The sequence below is a fragment of the Triturus cristatus genome, chromosome 4_1, assembly GCF_964204655.1.
Source record: "Triturus cristatus chromosome 4_1, aTriCri1.1, whole genome shotgun sequence".
NCBI lineage: Eukaryota > Metazoa > Chordata > Amphibia > Caudata > Salamandridae > Triturus > Triturus cristatus.
In genome coordinates, this window is record NC_140585.1 from 174867663 (window position 1) to 174880870 (window position 13208).

The following is a 13208-nucleotide window of genomic DNA, read 5'->3' on the forward strand; positions in this document are numbered from 1 at the left end:
CCTCCCCTGGCAGGAAACCCTTTGTCCACGTCTCCCAAGCTGGAAGGACTCCCAGCAGCAGGAGGGCAGACTTGTGTCTGTGGTGGCAGCATCCATTTTGTGGAGCTGAGGCTATCTCTGATTTTACCCGGGTTTCAGGTACTGTACATGTCGTGTCCCTCTAGAAGGGTGGAATGCTAACCCCGTCGCCAGAATTGGCGAGGGGTTAGTATTCCAATTCGTATGACACCTTACTCGACATGTTTTGATAAAGCCAAACCAAAGATAGCATTTAACCGCGAGGTTCATAATGCACTTAAGAGTATATGGTATGACGATATCTGGAAACGGTAGAAGGAAGTTGTTCCGACCACTGCAGACAGGCTCAGCTCATGCCAGAGCACCATCTCACATGGAACCAAGCACTCTGCCTTCAGGATTGTTAAGGCCTGCCATAGGAGTGACTTATAGGTTAACATGTGTCCCATTTAAGGTTAGGTATAGGTATACTACACCTAAGTAAGAGGTGGTTACACCAACTTACCCCAGCTGAGTGATCAGCCAGTTGTGTCAAATTTGTTAGGCCAGGCCAGGGGTGGCACAATACATGCTTCAGCCCCTGGTAGGCCTTAGATACACCAATGCCCTGGGTACCTAGTGTACACTGGTACAGGGGCTCACAGGGTGATCCAATTCCAATTGGTTATGCACCTAGGGTGCATAGTGTCAATTTAGTTAGAGAGAACAGCAGGCTGGGGGTCTGATTAGCAGGCCCACAGCCTCAATATGTCAAAAAACAGTGAAGCAAAAAGCAAAAATTTGGGGTGAATATAGGATAGCAGACCCTACTCTACTACAGAGAATATTAACACTCCTAGCCCACAATTTCTCTTTCAGAAGGGTTGAACATCAACATTACTTCTTGCGAATGACAATAGCTTGGCCAATAGGCAAAGGGCTTGGAGCAACCACTTAACATGTTTAGCGTTTTGGGACACAGAAGTCAATAGGATTATTAATCTATCCTTACAGACCGCTGTTGTTCCTTTGAGCTGGAAACACCACTTTTGAAAAAACCTTCTTTAGACCCGTCCAAACTTGTTAGCTATCGCCCTATATCTCTTCTACCGGCACTGACATAGGTCTGTGAGAAGGTGGTCTTTCTACAGCTGGAGGCCTATGTGGAAACATCTGGTCTTCTCCATCCGGCGCAGTCTGGTTTTAGGGCAACTTATAGCACCTAGACTGCACTGGTGGAAATGGCTGAGGCAATAAGGGAGTGCCTGGACGCGGGTGGCAGAGCGGCCCTGATTTTATTTGACCTCTCTACCACCTTCGATACGGTGCCCCACCAATTACTCCTTGCTCGCCTCTCAAATATTGTCATTGCTGGCTCCGCCTGGGACTGGATGAAATCCTTTTTGGAAGAGCGTACCCAGCAGGTTTGGATGCCTCCTTTTCATCAACTGCCAAGAAAATGTCTACTGGAGCCCCGCAGGGCTCTACTTTGAGCCCTTTGCTCTTTAGTATCTATTTGACTCCTCTGATTTTTCTGGCCGAGGAAATGGGTGCAAAAATAACTGCCGATGACACCCAGCTCCTATTTACTTGGAAGGACTCCGACCTGTCCACAGAAATTGCCCAGAATTGTCTCTCTGCTGTGTTTAAGTGGTTGGCCCATGCACAACTGAAATGCAACGAGGCCAAGTCCGAGGTCCTTTTATATGGTCAGTTCCCGCCCGCCTTCAGAGAATCTTTATGGCCTCCAGACTTCTCCCGACCTAATTCTGAGGGTGCTCCAGCAAAAAAGTTGGGGGGTCTGGTTTGAAGAGGACCAGCGGTTCACGGAGCAAATTAAGAAACTCACTGGAGTTTGTTTGGCACCCTCAAGTCACTTAGAAGGTTCTTTCCCTTTGCTTCTGAGGCCGGCCAAGGAAATGGTCGTTCGTGCTCTCATTCTCTTCCACATTGATTATGCCAATGCTCTGTATGTGGGGATTCCTGGATACCTACTAAAAAAACTACAGACCATACAGAATGCCGTGTCTAGACTTCTGTTTAACATCTCTGGAAGATCTAGCGTAAAACAGCATTTACGCGAGTTGCATTGGCTGTCTGTGGCTCAGAGAGTGCAATTTAAAGCTCTTGCTCTGGCACACAGAGCTCTGTACGATCTTGGACCTATGTACATTAGGAAGCGTTTTGCTTTCTATGTCCCTAACAGATCGTTGCGCTCAGCCACCCACCGACGGATGGTGAGCCCACGTTTCCGCAGAACACGGCTGGGGTGTCAGTCTCTGTCTGTCAAAGCAGCTATGGCATGGAACTCCCTGCCCCTGGAATTACGGAACACTCAGGACCTCAGACTTTTTAAAAAGCAACTGATAACCTTCCTCTTCAAGCAGTCGTGTTAAAGTTTCGCTCCATCGGGACACTGTTATTTTGTGCGCCAAAACACTCTTGTGTATTTGTGCGCGTTATAAATCCATTATAACATATAACATAACAGAATTACATAAATACTATAGTGCAGGACATTTGCCATTCAGATCTATTTAAGGGTATATGCTGCTTTGATTTGTAAAGTCACAACATTGTCAGATGCTCAAGGTTGTCAGTTTAGACAAGGCATTTGTTCTTGCTAATTGAACAAAGTGCACACATGATGATCAGATAAACTCACAACATTTGTCCTGCTTTATACATTTCCTATCCTTTTCTTTATGGTGCCAGATAGTAGGCAGAGCTTTCTATCCATAGAAAGGCCTAGAGAACGGATTGGGCTGTGTGAGTGTCAAAATCTGAGGGCCCTAGATTTAAATTGCAAGTAACCCACATAGGGAACCCCACCCTAGAAATCCACACAGGACAAGATTCATTTACAAACCATGAAAGTGTATTTAAAATATAGAAATGATTACAGCAAGCAATAAGGCAAATGGTTAGTCCATTCAATTCATCTTCAGCCAATAGTGAAATAATTATAAAATCATAAGGACATCCTCATAATAATTTGAGAGCATTTTGCCTATTCTTTAAAGTATAAATCACTAAAAAGATTGTCATGAAGCCTGCCTTCAATGAATAAATTAAACATTCTCCTAAAATATTAGTACGGATAAAATACACAGATTAACGTGGAGTCTGTTCTCTAAGTAAAGCCAAGAAGGTCTTATTTACATCTCAAATACAGAGCATTATATATCTTTACAAACAGAAAAATCATGCTGTCAAGGTGCTGTGAAACACAATATCCACCGGTATGACAGAAAACACATCATGTGAAAATGACGTTTGCTCAATTACTAATGAATAATCTTGCATTATGCATCTAAGAGAAAAGACCTTCGAGCTCTGTTTGTGCTCCAGGAACATCATAAACACTAAAAAGAATGCAGCTTAAAGAAACATCAGAACAGGACCGTAAGGCAGCCTGAATTTAAAAGTATTCTACAAAATGTTGAAGGACACATTTGCAACTTTCAGTGCACAGACAAGGAAAGGAGAAACGTCTCAACTCTAAATATGTGCAATGTGCAACACATGAGAGTGGAGGCCTAGTTATGTCATGTTAAAACAACTTGAATATGTTAAATAGAGTGCAAGTATATTGTTTGTGACTCATTCATGTTAAGCACAATTTCTTATTTTTAAAATCACTTCTACATAGTCTTGCTATTTTCTCTCATTCCTGCTTATTTTCTCTGATCTTCCCATTTCATTTCTCTGGTTTTCACTTTCCCGCCGCACCTCATTTACTGCTCTGCTTTCTGTCTCATGCTTTTCTCTCTACCTGCCCAATTTACTTCTCACACCCCCTTTCTATCTCTGATATTCCACACTGCCCATGTCCCACTCCACTTCTCATGTCTCATTCGTACTTTCTCCAATGTGTCCTTCAGTGTCGCACTGCATCGGATAGATACTATTTCTTCCATCTATTCAAAGATTTCTTCCTGTATTAAACTGTCCTTCTTTGAATTTTCAAGCATTTCCAAAAGTTCTCAGTACTCCCCTAAATGATCCAAAGAGCACTTGTAGATTATGACACAGATTTACTTTGCATTCCTGTTGTGCTACATTTTTGGCGCAGCCACAACACTAAATGCTAGTCGAGATTTACAAAGCCTTGCCTGGCTTTGTAAAAAAAAAAAAAAAAAAAAGTGGCACAACGTAGCGCCTTGCACTGCCTTGTGTTAGAGTGCATCGGGTAGAAGTCACATGGGTGGACACTGTCATTCCTATGCATCCATCCATGTTTTTTGACGCAATCCCAAGGTTTAATTAAGGCAGTAAACCTGGGTTTGTGCCAAAACGGTGCGCCTACCCAAGAGAGGTATAACAAGGAGAAACATCTTCATTTCTCCTTGTTACGTCTTCCTTCAATGCGTACTGCATTCTGTAGCATACATAGAAAGAAATATGTCACTAGGAATTCTGTTTGTGCAAGAAGGTATCCCTTCCTGCAAATGATCAATCCTGCCCGTAATGAAGGAACCCTTGCGTTGTAGCACAAAAGTACCTGCATTGGCGCTAAGCAGCCAGATGCGTGTCAACACAGGGAGAGAGCTGATCAACGCTGTATATTGTAAATATGATACTGTTAAGCTCGCTTCTGTTAATGCAAAGCAGTGAAACAGCAAGTCTTGCTGCATTGCTTTGCGCAAACGTCTCGTAAATTTGCCATGGATGTCATTCTACAGTCTGGGGATGTGTGCATTATTGGAATTCACTTACAGTGAATAAATGGTAAGGGGAAAGCCTTTTACAAATTGTATCATTGTGCTGCCCAACAGCCCCTATGTAGGCCTTCAAAAGGTAGGCATGCCCAATGCTAATCTGTAGACCAGAGCCTAAGGAAGTGTACACTTTTCAGAAATAACACGAGAGTTCCCATCTAGCAAGTGTAAAGAATATTCCACTGTGAACCCTGAATATCAAAGATCGCGTGACCAGATACCATGGTCATATTGAGGACATGGCCACTGTTCTAACCCCAAAAAGTGTGATAAGTGATATTAAGAAAAGGAATGGTCAGAATGGAAATATTACTATCTCACACATCCATGCTGGTGTTGTGTCTTATGATAGAGGATTGAGAACAGATAATAACAATGGTCAATTTTAAATCTGTTTCAAATCTGTTCCTCGTGGATATTCATACATTACCTAACCTGGTTAATGAAAGTCATTACAATCTGCTAAACAGAATAGCTCAAAGGTTTAAGGTCAAAAAGAGTTAAATGACCATGTCCTTGTAGGAGAATAGATATGTAACCAGATGTGAACATCAAATATGCCCAATAGGACGGTGTAGTGTCATGTTGCATGGGCACTACCATGGCAGAAATTGTTTGAGCATATGCCTGTCACACCATAGGGGCACAGGTCAGCTTTGTCACCCATGGTGTCACGTTTGTTACCCTAACCCCCACAGAGGTAAAGTTCGTAAAATAAGAGAGTCTTGCCATTATTTGTTGAAAGCACCTTTAACATTGCTATGTTAGACATAGTTTGCTAACATTATTTGGGTTTAATAGGGTGGAACAGAAGTGAGGGACAGACTTCAGAAGGAGTATATGTGGATCCATCTCTTCCGCCGCCAGATCGCACCAAGCGCCAGAACCCCTGCAGGATTACCCACCCATCCTGATGTTAGAATATGCTACTCAGGTAAGGAAAAACAAGCACTTAATCCATTAGTTTACACAGCGAGGTGTGCATGTTATAAGTTAGCAGCACTCCCGGCTCTAAGAAATGGAGTTTGTCCCAACTATGGGCTTCCACATAATGGACCCCGATTTGCTCACCTATGGATCACCACTCATTAATCAGCCATCTGTCATAACCCTGCTTGAACAACCTGACCCCCAAGCTGCGATATGCGTTTATAAACCCCTTACCTAAACAAGGGTTTGAACTGGCTGTCTTTATAGATAGTCAGCAACCGGATGTGCTTGTTATAACCGAAACATGGGTGGGCGCATCGTCTAGCCCTGACTTTGCAGCGGAAGTTCCCCAAAGATTTTCAATCCACAGTCTGGATAGACCTCTGAAAAGGGGCGGTGGCCTAGTGATGATCTATCGCAAATGTTTTTCGGCTAAATTTGATATAGTCCCATCCCTTGGTTGCAAAGCACTCGTGTTCAGTATGAAACTTTCAAAAAAACAATCTTTTAAGACATGTTACTTCACTGACCGCCTGTTTCTAGGAGCAGCTATTTAAGATTTATCGGCTTACTGCTGAAAGCTGGCTCATGTGCTAATGACTTCCCCACCTGCGGTGATTTTAATGTTTATTTTGAGTCATCCTCGGATAGAGACATGAGGGCTTTCCTCGGAATTATGTGGACCCTAGTTCTGATGCAATAAATTAATACGCCCACACATCAGGCAGGGCACACACTAGGTGTCCTCTTCTCAAACAATCCCCATATTAGTGCAAATGATGCCTTGCCACTTGTCTGGTCAGACCATCATGCTATTATATTTTAAATTAATGTTCTACTAAATTTCCAACCAAGCGCTGCTCCTGGACGGCCATCCGGCTTTCGTGCTTGGAACAAAATTGACATTGACCATCTTACCCATCAGCTTACACAGTTACAACCTTCACTTTCTCATGATACTGAGAAAGCCCCCTTAGACTATGCTAACTGGGAAAATACAGCCTTCACCAGGCTAGTTCCATATAAAATCTCCTCTGATTATAGGAATAAACGCTCTTCGCCCTGGTTTACTGAGGGCCTTAGACTAGAATAAAAGGGCCAGAGACAGGAAAGATTATGGCGTTCGCAATATGGCAAGTTGGAGAAAGACTCGTATAAGTTTGCTCTGTCCAAATATAAATTCTTATTGAGGTAAGAAAAAAGGGACTACTTCACACAACAAATTGAACTTACAAAGAACTCGACCATAGATCTTTTCCAAGTAGTTACTAAAATAACTACACTCCCAGGCAGTAAAGTAGCAAACTGCAGTCAATCCTTCTGTGACACACTGGCTCATTGCTTCTGTGACAAAGTTGACCAAATCTACTCAAAGTTTGAGGCCTCCAAAAAACAGACCCCCATTAGAAAAACTATTCAGGTAAATCCTTTTCAGGAGACCTTTATTTAATTCTCCGCAGTCACCTGAGATCTGGTGGTAAAAATGATTCACTCCACAAAATCAGGTTCTCCTTTAGATCCATGTCCTCCCTCTGTGCTGAAGTTGGTTCCCGATCTGATAGCTGCAAAACTCACGTGTATCTTCAATTCAATGTTTAAGACTGAAGTTCTCCCTTCTCAATAGCAAAGAGCCTCTATTCTTCCCCTCACAAAGAAAGACCTCTTGAATACGGCAGACCCCAATAACTTTTGCCCCATCTCCTGCATTCCACTCCCTGCAAAAACCTCTGAAAAAGTGATGAACCAACAGCTTTCACAGTTTATTCAAGCAAATCATCTTCTGGACCCAACACAAATTGGGTTCAGGCCTGGTCCCAGCCCAGAGACTGCATTGATTAAGGCCACAGAGGAGATAAGGGTTGTGCTGGATAGGGGAGACGCTGCAGTTGTTATTCTCCTTGACTGGCGGCCTCTGATACGGTTGACCACAAACGTCTGATCGACCGTCTAGGAGATCTAGGAATCAAAGATAAGGCCCTAGCCGTGCTGACTTCATTTCTAACTAGCAGAATAAATACTGTAACTCTTGATCGTTATTTCTCTACTCCTGTCTCTCTTTCTTGTGGGGCCCCACAGGAACCCTCGCTCAGCCCGACGTTATTCAACATATATGTAACAGGGCTGGCTAATCTGATTGAAACTTTTGGCTTCACTCCAACATCCTATGCTGACGACACTCAAATTGTGGTGTCAGCTTGCAACATTGATAACATTTGCACCAAATCCCACGACTGTATGATTGCCATCTGTCTATGGATGAACCAAAATTGCCTAAAGCGAAACTCGGGAAAGACTGAGGTTGTGTAATTTGTAAAACTTTCACCTAGTTGGGCCTCATCCGGGTGGCCAGAGGAACTGGGACCCCCTCTTAGGAGACAAGGAACTTAGGAGTTGTTATTGACAATAAACTGAACTTTGGAAGCCAGGGTATTGCTGATGTTTCCTCCTTCTTCTTCACCCTGAGGATGATTAAAAAAATTATTCCATATATTCTGGCCAATGCTTTAATCTTGACTACTGTAACGGCCTCCATGTGAATATGCAGGAACAGTATCTAAATAGACCCCAGACTCTGAAAAATGCAGCAGCAATGTTGCTATTGGGTATTCCCAAATTTCAATTGGTCTCCAATGCAATTTACAAGCTACACTGGTTGCCAGTCAGAAGTCATATCAATTTCAAGACTCTCTGTATTACTGATAAGGTCTTGTATGACACTGGTCCAGAGTTTCTTAGGCAGGTCTTTGATTGGTACGAACCCATCAGAATTTTGCACTCCTCTGGGGCCAGGAAAAGTGTGGGCCCCAGATTCCAAAGGACGAACTGGGGAGGAAGAAGTTTCACCACAGGGGCGAGCAATTTCTGGAATCATCTTCCTCCACATATCAGGGACTTGCGCTCTCCAACTCCCTGTAGAAAGGAGCTGAAACTTAGCTTTTAAATAACTAAGGGTCTCATTCCAGTTGTTTTAGAGTGAAGCTAGCGCCAAGACATCTCCAGGTAAATGAGCACTCTATAAAGCTCTTTAACATAACATAACATAACAGTTACGCCAGTGGCAAGAGAAACAAACTAGTTTTAGAAATGAACCAGAAGTTAGTACTTCTTTTCTCAAAAGAAGGAATAGACCCAGAGTTCGGGCAGGATGTTGAGGTGCAGGAACATAACATTCATTATAAAGTTGGCCTGCCCCACGCAGATTGAGCAGTTGTTGTGAAGCCTTGGATCTCTGGAAACATTAAAATCATGTTATATTTACATTCAGTATTGGCAACACACATGCTAACATCATGTGGCCTCCTCCGTGTGTTCCACTGGAAAAAGATTCATTATTTTAAAATGTATCTGTATTTGTATTTAGTTATACAGGAAGTATTTCTATCCATGAAATATAGAATTATAAACAGACCCCGCAGGATTTCGCGATTTGCAAAAGAATCGTGAATTCTGCACTTTTGTAAAAATGCCACAATTTTTACAAAAGTGTCCGCAAAATATATTTTTTTTAAAACTGCTGTTCACCCTCTCTTTACTGGCTCTGTGCTGCCACTGAGCCAGTAAAGAGAGGGTGATCAGCAGGCCAGCAGGCAGCAGAGGTGTTAAATGCCTCTGCTGCCTGCCTTTGAAATGCAGCAAGAACCCCTCCGGAGCAATTAGCCTGCCGCCCCACACGTTTGGGTGCCCCCTGCAGACTAACCCCTAACCTCCTACGTCTCCTATTGTTTTTTTTACCTCAAACTTCTCCTCCGCCACCCCCACCCACGCATAAGTTGTCTGGTGCCAAAAAGAGCAGGTTTCATAATGTAATCTGCTCTTTTTGGTATCAAACACCCTCTGGTTCCAGGCTCTGCGCTGCTGGAGACTCTGCAAAGTTACAGACTGTGACATAGCACAGTCTCCAGCAGTGACAGAACACAAGCCTTCACTATTTTTGTGGCAGGAGCATTCTTTGCCCACTGCAATAATACAGCGAATTTTGAGGTTTTGGGCTGCAAGTTTTGTTTTTTTTGCAGCAAAATGTGCCACTCAAAACCACAAAATCCTGGGGGCGGTCTGTATACATTGGGAACAGTGAATTACGGGATGTTTTCGCCAAAGGGTTCTAAGTGACATCAAATAGACAATGAGAATGAAAACTGAGTTGTTTATTATGTCATTCATAACCCTGAGGTGAAAAATAGCCCCATATTTCACTTTTTACGCACCTATAATTTTAGGGTATGTATGGCCCCAAAATCATCTGTATCTGCTTTCAACTGCTACACAGAGATGTCTGGGGGTCCATAGGACTCACTTTCCCCCCTCCAGAGGGCTGCCATCAGGGGGCGCACTGACAGTGTGCTTCCAGGCAGATTATTTGCCTCTGGTATCAAGTAGTACATTAAATATACACATCAGACCCTGAATCGCCACTTCCTGGCATATATAAATTAATTAAACACTACTGATGCTAACAACACAGTTTCAAAAATCCTTCTGAAGCAGGTAACCACAAATCTTAGCTTGCATGTACCATTTCATGCACATGATTTCAAAGATGCATAAATAATTACCGTTCTTATGCAAATTCCCATTTTGGATGGGCACACCATGAACAATTGTCAGCTTTCCTGAGATCCATCTTTCTTTTGCAGCCACTTCATTTATATATTCTGAAATAAAAATAAAAAAAGAAGCCCAGTCAGACGACTGTCTGCTAAAGCAAGACAGCTGAGTATTGCTGGTTAAAATCATCTTTTTGAGATCCATTTTCTACAAATAAATAGCTGATATGGTCCTTGCAGATATTGACAGGAGGCCTTCTACCCAGAGTCTACATTCATCAAAATATGACCACTAACCTTCATTCATCTTGTGAAATTAAGAATGATAAAATACTTCACACTTACATATAGAGAGTGATTTCTCCAGCACACTAGTTGGTCAACGTATTTTTATTTTACACATATCTAGCTAACTTTTCAATTGCTGGGAGTTACACAAATTGATAATGACTTGCACATGAAGTCCATCATTATGAGTGGCGTGTGGATGGGATGACAAGAGGGGAGCTCTCCAGTATCCTTGGGCACAGATATACTCGGCCCATTAAATTCAGACCCAATAATTCTGCGGGAAGAGACACCAGTACCAGACCTTTGAGTGAAGCTCCTGGTGATGTGATCCCTACCTGAGTGTGACCCGTACTTACTCTCTGTGGCCAGAAGGAGAGATCAGCCATCACTTACTTCGCCTTCCCTGATAAAGCTCCACTGCTGCTGATTCAAGCCACCTAAAGTCCATGCTCACATTTACAACCTCCTCCAAGGCAATCCTGAAACCTCCTGATTTGTCATTAGGTGAGCTCCTCAATAATTGTTTGACCGTACTGGCGATGACCTTCCATGATTGCTCCTTGTGAAAGGCTGTCTTTGCTTGGTTCTCCCTAGCTGTGCCAGCTTGGATTTGTTTATTTTTTTTTTTTTTTTTTTTTTTTTTTTGGGATTATCTTTTTTTTTTTTTTTTTTTTTTTTTTTTTTTTTGAAAATTTTATTTATGAAATAAAGTGAGCTACCATACATCGTAAGCAAGTTATTACAATGGGTTCAGAAGGCAGTAGAAAGTAGTACAGAGGTGGCAAGGAGCATCACAGCAAACATCAGCATCACAATACATCCATAAGTCAAGATCGCATTTAAAGTTCTTAGCAACTGTGGAGTGTGCGACAAATCAGACCTGGATTTGTTTATTTCTTTTTGTTCTGTGACAAATTGCTCTTTTCCTCCTTATTCAAGTGCCATGAATTGCCTTTTGGCTCCTAGTACATTAGAACTACCTTTGCACCACACCAACATAATAGAGCCATTCATATACAGTGATAATGTGTAAACATATAAGTGCCAGGGCTCTCGTCAGGAGGCCACTGCAGCTTTCGCCACACATTGCCCCAGCCATGCTGCCAGTGATAGTAACAACACAACTACTAACCATCTCCTTCCTACAAATGTGACAATGTGGACTATTTCAGGCCCCCAAAGCTGTATAGATGGCTTGGGCAGCTGGTAATAGTAATTTCTTATGTATATTGAACTAATAATTAACTGTTGTTGTGGTTATTTATTAATTCGCCAGACAGTGCCTCCTTGTGGCAGACTGTCAGAAGCACCGGTGTGGGCAAATAATTGCCAGTGCCGAACCCTGGAAACCACTGGCTCAAATTAAGCACCACATTCATATATGTTGGCTTAAACACCCAAATACACACAACATTGCACCATAGCTATTTACATCACTGGTGATGCTGTCTAGAAAACAATCTACATCAGTCAGGGTATGGCCAGGAGAGCACCATCTCAATGAGGAGCATCGTTTTTCACACTCTTGAGTGCTTATAACTCTACAAGGTTCTTTAGCAGGATCAAACTCATTTTACATTAACAATATTCAATACAACTCATTACTCAACTAGACATTTACTAAATCTATACTAACCACAAACCACAACAAAACACAGCAAAACAACTATGGACAAACAATCAATCTCAGGACAATACAAAACTAGATTAAGAAAGTGCTTCAATGACATGGTATTTGTAGAAGCCCATAGAAAAATAATAATAACATAAACATAAAGAACATATCAAGAGATGACACCATACATAACATTTATATACTGATTTTCCACTTGTGACAACAAATACTGCATTGTCTTTTTCTGCATTGTCAATGTGCAAACAGGGCACTGCTCCATGTTTATGTTTCCAGTTAATCCGGCATTCTTTCGGGATACCTCATGCAGTTGTTTTAGGACTGGTGAAGCCCCTTCAAATCATGAGCTTGCTTGGGTGAGTGCCTTTCAGACATTGGCTTGTGACAATTTCAATGACATGTTCCATCAGCTCAAAGGAGTATGATAGGCTCACTTTAACACATAGGATTCTGTAATCCCTGTATAAACGGCAGTCTTTCATTTCTTTAAAATTGCACTCAGTCACCGATTATCAAATAAAGTTGTCAGAACTCAGCTGTTATAAGTTATTACAGTTAGGTTCTGACATCACGATGCCTGTGGCCAGAGCCAGCTGCTGAGGTTAAATGCAGGTCATGTCACGGAGCTTAATTGAAGCAGCTGTTTAAAGCACTTTCCTTTTCTTTCTTCTGCTCCATTTTAATAGTTTACAGTGAGAAGCAAGAGAATGTTTATTTTTTGCACTCCTTAGATAGATAAAAGTTTGACTCTTTCTGCACTTCTACACATTATGAGCTACTGCAGCTTTTCTTTTTTAACAACTGCCTTGTATTGAACTGTTTCTAATAGCTGTCTGCATCTAGTATCTAACATGTTTTTGAAGTGTTTAATTCTGCACTAGAGGTTTTATATTTCTGCTTCATGTTTGCAAACATGCTCACTCTTTCATTGGAAAGAGCTATGCACCAAGGTTGGTGATGGTGTAAACAAGTATTATATGGGATAAAGTACCCCCTGTTGTACATGATAAGGATATTGCAAGTCACCTGAGAGTTCTATAACCGTATAAAAGAACTCGGCCTTCGGCCTTGTCCCTCTATTTGGTTATGGAA

At 42.1% G+C, this 13208-nt stretch overlaps 1 protein-coding gene across 1 annotated transcript in view; it reads right to left on the reverse strand.

Annotated features, from left to right (window-relative positions):
- The window catches only part of LOC146853836 (proto-oncogene Mas-like), a 76043-nt gene that overhangs the window by 14502 nt on the left and 48333 nt on the right, over window positions 1–13208 (reverse strand). The window contains exon 2 of the mRNA XM_085651837.1: window positions 10202–10300. The gene's annotated coding sequence lies outside the window, so the exon portion shown is untranslated. The remainder of the gene's footprint in view (window positions 1–10201; window positions 10301–13208) is intronic.